Source organism: Marmota flaviventris, chromosome 5 (genome assembly GCF_047511675.1).
Source record: "Marmota flaviventris isolate mMarFla1 chromosome 5, mMarFla1.hap1, whole genome shotgun sequence".
In the NCBI taxonomy this organism is placed as follows: Eukaryota; Metazoa; Chordata; class Mammalia; order Rodentia; family Sciuridae; genus Marmota; species Marmota flaviventris.
This window is the reverse complement of record NC_092502.1, coordinates 42,730,614-42,738,363: the sequence shown is the minus strand read 5'-3', so window position 1 is coordinate 42,738,363 and position 7,750 is coordinate 42,730,614.

Sequence of the window (7,750 nt, the reverse complement as noted above, 5' to 3'; positions counted from 1 at the left end):
ACCATGTCTCCCAGCACTTCCTCTTCCTCCCTACTGAACTGAGCTCCTTAAAGGATCCTGTTTATTTCATTGTCACATCCTTACTCTCTTCTGGCAACACAGCAGGCACTCAGTTAATGTGTGTACAATGAGTGGTAAAGAGTCCCGCCCGAAAATTTCATGGTACATATAATTTGCACATACCTTCATACATTTACTAGAAATAAAATAATTAACACTGAACACCTTGTAATTCACAGATCTTAAGGAATTCATGGATGGACTTATTGGACTTGTGAATCTCTGAAAATTGCATGAAAAATCCTGTGTATGTTTGGTGCATGTGTATTTTTCTGGGAAAGTGTTTTCATAATCATACCTTTAAAAGCTTAATAACTACCAAATAAAATGAGGCTTGAACTATGAACATCTGAATATATTCTAAGGTGGCCCTGTCAGATCAACATGAGGGGTTGTCTTCAGGAGTCTTCTACTTTGGACTACTTCACCACATGCTTTCCTGCAATCTCCATTGCATTGGCCCTAGAATTTTATTACTGAAAACTAAGCCTGGAATGTTCAAGCCAGAATTAATGATCTTGGTGCATGAACCTGAAACTCCAGGTGATCCAAAGAGATTTTTAGGTTGATAACTAGCTGGATTGGATAGACTGTTTTGTTTCATAAACATGATCATAATTTGTTCTTATTTACTTTTAAATTATAAATGATTATTCAGTAGCTTTTTCCCCTCCTTTAAAAAAAGCTCTTGAAAACATTGCTTTAATGAAAAGTAAAACTTAAAGGCAGCTGTGGTGTTGGTATGTAACGACTGAACTGTAATTAAGAGTCGCAATTATTCCCAATTAGGCATTTGGAATGCCAAAGTAGGAAACCCAGCCAACACAAACCGCTTAAGGCAGGGTCAGGCCTGACACAGGGACAGGCTGAAGTGTGTGTGGGGGGGTTGATTTAGGGACCCCTGGGTGTCCAGTAGAAGAGTTTGGTCACAGGATGGGTCTCTAGGTACTGATTTCTTATGTGTGGTAGGATCTCAGGTTTGGGGAGGAAGGAAAGCCGTGTACAAAGGAAGATGTTTTTAAATGCTGTTTTCCTGGAGACTTCTCTGAGTCTTATCTATTTGAGAGCAGAAAGTCATGCTGTAGAACTTCCTCCCCTTATGAAAATGTGACTCACTTGAGTGCACATCGCAGGCCAGTACTGTCTTCTCTTGTAGCACATTGGGGGTCCCATGACCTGGCAAAATTTCCAGGCTGTGATATTCCCCATTGTCATAATTTTTACTGCCTTACCCATACCTATCTTTCTCATAACTCCAATAGAAACTTTAACTATGTTCACCTTGTTTTCATGGTTGACATGACCAGGGTTTCATGCTCCCGTGGCCCTGCTATTCACTCACAAATGAATCCAACCTAGGACTTGATGTCATTGGGTCCTAACATGGACAGCAGGCAGTCAATGCCTTTGTCATTTGGCTTCTTGGGATGATCTTCCTGATGGTATTAAATTCCACTGAGCTCTCTGCCTGCAACTGGGTGATACCGAACCAGGGTGCATGGAGCAGGATGAGAGTAGGGGACATTTCTGAGAAATGACATGCTTGGCAGACCTGATGGCTGGGAGTATAGCACATGTGGCAAGTTCATGGTGAGATGAGACTGGAAAGGTACCCTATTACCAGGGTATTACCAGGGTACCTATTACCAGCTCACAGTAATAGACTTTGGCATTTGGGTTTGACCTACCAGTATGTGCTAGTGAAGAAGAGACCTGGCCAGAATTGGCCTTTGGAATATGTGTAAAACATTTGTGTGTGTGTGTGTGTGTGTGTGTGTGTGTGTTTGGGTGTTGATAGGTAGGGGAAGCCTGGGAGCAGAAAGATTTATTTGAGACCACTTCTGCAGTCCAGGGGAGTGGTGATGACTGGGAGCAGGATGGCCATTGGCCAGTGGAATGGTAGAGCCAATAGATGGTAAGTGGGGAACAGCAATTCCAGGTGCCTGGCAGAATAACTTGGGATAGTGTGGAAGAGGGGATCAGGTCAGCAATGTTGTAGCTGTGATATTTTGAACTTGGATAATTTAAAGCATTAAGAGAAGGGGGGGGGGGAGGTGAGACTGTTTGGAAATGACCCATGGAAGAGAATGAGTTTATGATGGGTCAGTGTCATCTGGAAGTGACCATCCAGCATTAGGAATATAGAAGCAGGGTTGGGATTTCCCTGGTGAGAGAGCAGAGTGATAATACAAGAGCATCAGGGACAAAGTCCCTGGGGGTTGCCTATGTGAACTGAGGACCAGAAGGAAGCCCCAGAAAAAATTAATCCTGCTGCCAAATGTCATGGTTTTCTCCCATCTGTAAGGACTGGGAGCATCTGGGGGTTGGATCTGAGGACTCATGGTGACTCTTACTGTACTGATGAGAAAGCTCTGACCCTTGAACTAGGCAGATCTCATCCCATTCCCACCACTGCTAGCTGTACAACACTGGCTAATTTATTTAGGCTTCTGGATGTCAGTTTCCTTATTAGCAAAATGGGATGATAACAGTCCTGCCTCATAGGCTCATGTAGCAAATATTTACTGATCTCCTTTTGTGCTAAGCACAGTGAGTTTACAGAGATAAGATGTGATACATCCCCACCATCAAGCTGCTTACCCCCCAGAGGACAGACAGACAAGATACAAACAAATGGAACAAAATGTGTACTACAGAGACTGAAGCAGAGAGGGTTACAAGCTCATGGGAGGGTCATCAAACCTACACTTTGTGTGTGTATAGGGGCTGGGAGAGCAAGTTCCTTGTTTTCTAGAGGTGATGTTGCAGATGAATATTGAAGACTGAGTAGAAGTAGGTCCAGGGTTTTTCTCAATCCTGTCTGTACCTAGGAATCATCATCTGGGAGTCAGGGTTCTACCCTGGCCAATAAAATCAGACTCTCAGAGTGGGGGTAGAGATGGAATAATGGGCCCAGGCATTGATATAGTTTTAAGGTATCCCTTGTAATTCTAATATGTAGCTAACATGGAAGACAACTGGATTAATCAAGGCAGGAGTAGGGAAGGAAAAATGAGCCCACCAGAAAGAGTGGCAAGTGTGAAACCTCAGAAGGGAGAGAGGGAAAGATGATGTGGATGCATGGCAGAAGTCAATTTAGTACACCGTTTTGCAGACTGCAGGTCATGATTTGTTAATGAGTCATGAAATCAATTTAGTATGTCATGACCACCTTTAAAAAACAAATAGAAGAAGATGGGGCTGAAATCATCAGGGCACATGGTATCTAGTGAGTGTCACTGTTTATGGAAACAGATGTGAGTACATGCACTGGGGTCCCTGCAAAATGAACCTTGTGCTGCAGGCAGACATAGGTGTGTGAGAAGTGCTGTCTGCTGTGCTGTGTGCAGGGAGTGGGAGACAGTGGGAGGCTGTGGGGACAGGGCTGTGCAAGGTGCTCAGATTCTGTCCTTAGGGCCATGGGGAACCTTTGAAGGTTTTAAACCAGGAGCAACGAGGTGACTTGCACATTTCAGAGCCATCCCTCACTGCAGAGCTGGCAGCGTGTGTTAGGAGGAGAAACGCTCCTGTGGTCATGGTCTCCATGAGAGCTGAGACAGTTTGACAGGTAGCAGCTTAAGGAAGGGGTCAAGGGCATATGTAAGGGACACACCAGGGCTTTTCTTTTACTTGCTCCTCTGTGACAGGTCCCTAGCCAAGGTCCCCTCAGGCCCAATCGCAGCTCCTAATTCAGGACGTCAGCCGCCTTTTCCTCTCGTCTCTCCCCCCTTGATGTTTCCATCTGGGGAGCTCAGCATCAATTCAATGATTCAAGCATAGGAAAGAGAAGCCTCCAGAATCTTTCTTTAAACTGAAGCACTATTTGGATTTCCTGCTTCCCTAGATGCAAAAATAACAGAACAGATGTAACTAATGCTTCTAGAGAAAATTTCCTTTGAGCTGATATCAAATGTAAATGTTGAGCCCCGAAGGGGATGTTCACAAAGTTCTGGGCTGGAAAACACTCCATTTTCTCTCATCTAGGGGAGCACTCTGTGGGCTTTCTCTGATTGGCAGGGTTTGTGGGGTGTTGATGGTGCTGGAAACTGAGATTGGGGGCAGGAGCAGCTTCCTCCCGTCCCTCCTGGATCAGGCATGAGGTAGGAAGATGAGTGACAGACAGCCTGTCCTTAGGCATACACATGGATAACGAGTTCCAGCAAGGCATGGCTCCTCATACTGCCCCCTCCCTCTACTTCAGCCACACTGGTCAGCTTGCTTTTTCGGGCAAACTTCCTCCTGCCTTAGAGCTTTCATTCCTGATCTTTTCTCTTCATGGACTACTCCTCCCCAGATCTTCACAAATGTCTCTGTTCCAAGGCCACCTTTCTGCAGGTGGCCTTTCTTCCCACACTTTTAAAATTCTCTCACCTTGCTTTGCTTTTCTTGCATTGCACTGTTCCTTACATGGGAGTGATTTACTTCTTGGTTTTTGGTGATCTCCTCTTCCCACTGGACAATTTCCACAAGGTCAGGGACCATGTCCATCCATGTCTATCTGGTTCACTGGTGCATCTCTCATGCAAGAGCAGGATGTGTGGCATTGTGGTGACTGCTGAGCAAGCGTTCCTTTAATGAGTGAATGGAAGACGCAGGCATCCCTGCTGGACTGACTCACTCATTGGTTGTTCATTCAATCATGTGCCTGTTTTTGTTGCTGGTGAAGGGGATTCAGGCACCTTGGTTCATGTCCTAGGGTTTTATGGGAGGCAGCTACTTGCAGTGTGACACTGCATGACTTTGTACCTCAGCATCTTTCCCTGGGGATGAGACTTTCTGATCTGTTCAGAGGACATGCTACTTCCCTGGGGTTTGTCCTGGGGGATTGACAATTTGGGTCCAGATACATACTGAGATCATTTTGGAAATTATTTCTAAATAGCCACTGTGTGGTTTTGGGTCAAATTTGGACCACTAGTCTCAGATCTGGGACTCAATTACATCCCTTCTCTGCCACTAGAGCCTGTGTCACAGTGCCTTCTCACATGTTCTCAGTGACTCCCTCCTTGCAATGAGGCTGAGAATCTCCTCTTTCTTAGTTCCCTGCATCCTTCTTTCAGCTAGATTGGAGGCCAGTGGGAGTCTCGGGTCATACACTATAGTTAAAACATGTCTTCTTTTCTATGACTCTCAGTCCCCATCCTACCAGGCTATTAGAAATTCAGGCTCAGTTATTCTTAGGCTTTGCATCACTTCCTCTCCTCAGGGGAGTATCAGGTACCAGGTCTCAGGCAGTACCAAAGGGCTGATAAGGCCCTGGCCTTTGGCCACTCTACTATCATCCACCCAGTCATATGGTCCTTTAGGCCCCTGTGCCTCCTGTTTCTTTGCTACCCCTGAGCCTAGTGTCCAGGGTCTAATTGTTCCCATTGAGTTCCTCCTAAGTGTGTGATAGAGAAGTAGGAGACCCTGTGTCTGCCCTGAGATACCAGCCTGTTTAGCTACAAGTCACGGAGGGTCCTCAGGTAAAAACGGTAAATCATCATTCAAGGTGCAAAGTAAATATTAGAAAGACTGAGGACTCCTGCAATTGGGAGAAAGGTGGGGAGCAGGGAAAGTGGGGTTGGAGAGATGGTGGAGACCTCCTGGAGGACACAGTGGTGAATCTGTGCCTGGAAGGTGGGCTAATGTTGAGAGTTCACTTTGAGGAGAAATTAATCCCCATCCTCATATAAAACCCGCCCTCCAACCTGCAGTCACTCTGAGTGAGGAGGATTTGCTGGAATAAAGGACCAACTTGAACTCCTGAACTCAGAAGGACTTGAAAAAGTGTTCTGGGCTATTTCTGCCTCAGTGCTCGGCCCCCTGCTGCCAGGCAGGCCTGACAAAGTTGGGTTTGGGATGCTGCAGCCCCCAGATGGCATTGCTTCTCTTTATGACAGCGTGTGACTTTGAAGTGTAATATAACAAGTTCACCTGTCACAGGCCTGTGCGGTTCCTCAGCTGTCGCCCCCAGCTCTGCTTCTACTGCAAAGGGGCACATTAGAATCCAACCCCAGAGAAAATGGATTTGGAGTTCACTGAAGACGGCAGGTGCTTTTTATAGCCTTCAGTGGGTTCTGAGTGGTGCACGGAGCTGACAAAACACCTCTGAGGCGGCGGCTTCTCTGGACAGAGTGTTTTGAAAAGGATTCAATTCCATTTAGATGATGGCATTTTGAATATTTTTTCACATTCTATACCCCCTGTCTTCCTTTTTTATTTTCTATAGGAAAAGCATAAATGTGAATTAAAATTGCCTGGGAAAGTCTAGGCATAAATATTAAAACATTTGGCTGCTGGTTAAAGGGAATTTATGTCCTCATTTTCTCTCTGTTGCAGAAACATGTTTTTATTTTTGGTGGCGGTTGTTATCCCAGACATCACAAGATGTCCTTCTGGGTGCGTTCTTGCTCTTTCTTTAGTAATCCCTCTGTTCCTCTGCTCATCCCAACTCTGTGTCTGGCAGTCTTGGGAACAGGTGCCTATCATTTACAAAGCAAGGTCCAGAGGTAAATAAATGTTACTTTGGCTGGGGTGGGGGGTCACGGGAGTGAACCAGAGCAGGCATGCCTGTCAGAAGGGGCAGTTGCTACTTGCTAGTGGGCGAGCCACAAGGATGCAGACCCAGGGTGCCAGGCCTCCAAGGTTTCAAGATGTTCCAGTTTGGATCTGCAAAGTCCTCCAAAGGCTCATGTGGTAAGAGCTTGATCTCCAATGCAGCAATGTTGAGAGGTGGGGCTTTTGGAAAGTAATTGGATCGTAAGAACTCGGATCTCATCAATGGATTAATCCATTGCTGAGTTCATAATGCACTATTGGAAGGAGATAGAAACTGAAAGAGGTGAGGCCTTGTTGGAAAAAGTAGGTCACTGTAGATGTGCGCTGGAAAGATTCATCTTGCTCCTGGCCCCTTCCTTGTTCTCTCTTTGCTTCCTGGTTGCTGGGAGGTGAGCAGCTTTCTGCCCTTGTGTCCTTCTGCCACTATGCTCTGCCTCCTTGTGGGTCTAAAGTCAATGGAACCAGCTGACCATGGACCGAAACCTCTGAAACTTCTGAACATGAACCTTTCTTCTTTAAATTGTTATTCCCGGGTATTTTGCCACAGTGGTGGAAAGCTGACCAACCCAAGAGAAGCTGGCATCCATACTCTAAGGTAACTCAAAAACAAGCCCACTGGGCTTGGGTTGTGGCTCAGCGGTAGTGCACTTGCCTGGCATGTGTGAGGCACTGGGTTCGATTCTCAGCACCACATTCAAATAAATAAAATAAAGGTCTACTTACAACTAAAAACAAAACAAAACAAACAACTCCACTTTAGGGTGGAATAGAACACTTTTACCAGATTCAGCTGTAGGCCAGCTTGCAGCCTCTGCTTTAGATGCCTCTGGCTCTTCTGCTTCTGATAAGCTCAAGTTCCTGTCCTACATTGCCAGGCCTGCTTTGCCAGCAGCCACCTCTTCAGGGCTTATTTTAGTTTGAAAGTGTGACCTTGTCATGTAGAGGAAAGAGCCTGGACTAGAGAGGCATAGGGGCTGTACTATTCATGCTGTGCTCTTCTGGAACTGGGTGACATTGAACAAGCCACACTAACTCCATAAGTTTCATTTTCTTTATCCTTTTAAGTAAGAAAAATTATATCTGGCTTACTTACTAGGTTTCCTGTGAGACAAAAGGAGAACATCAATAACCTTGATTGGAAAAGTATAGC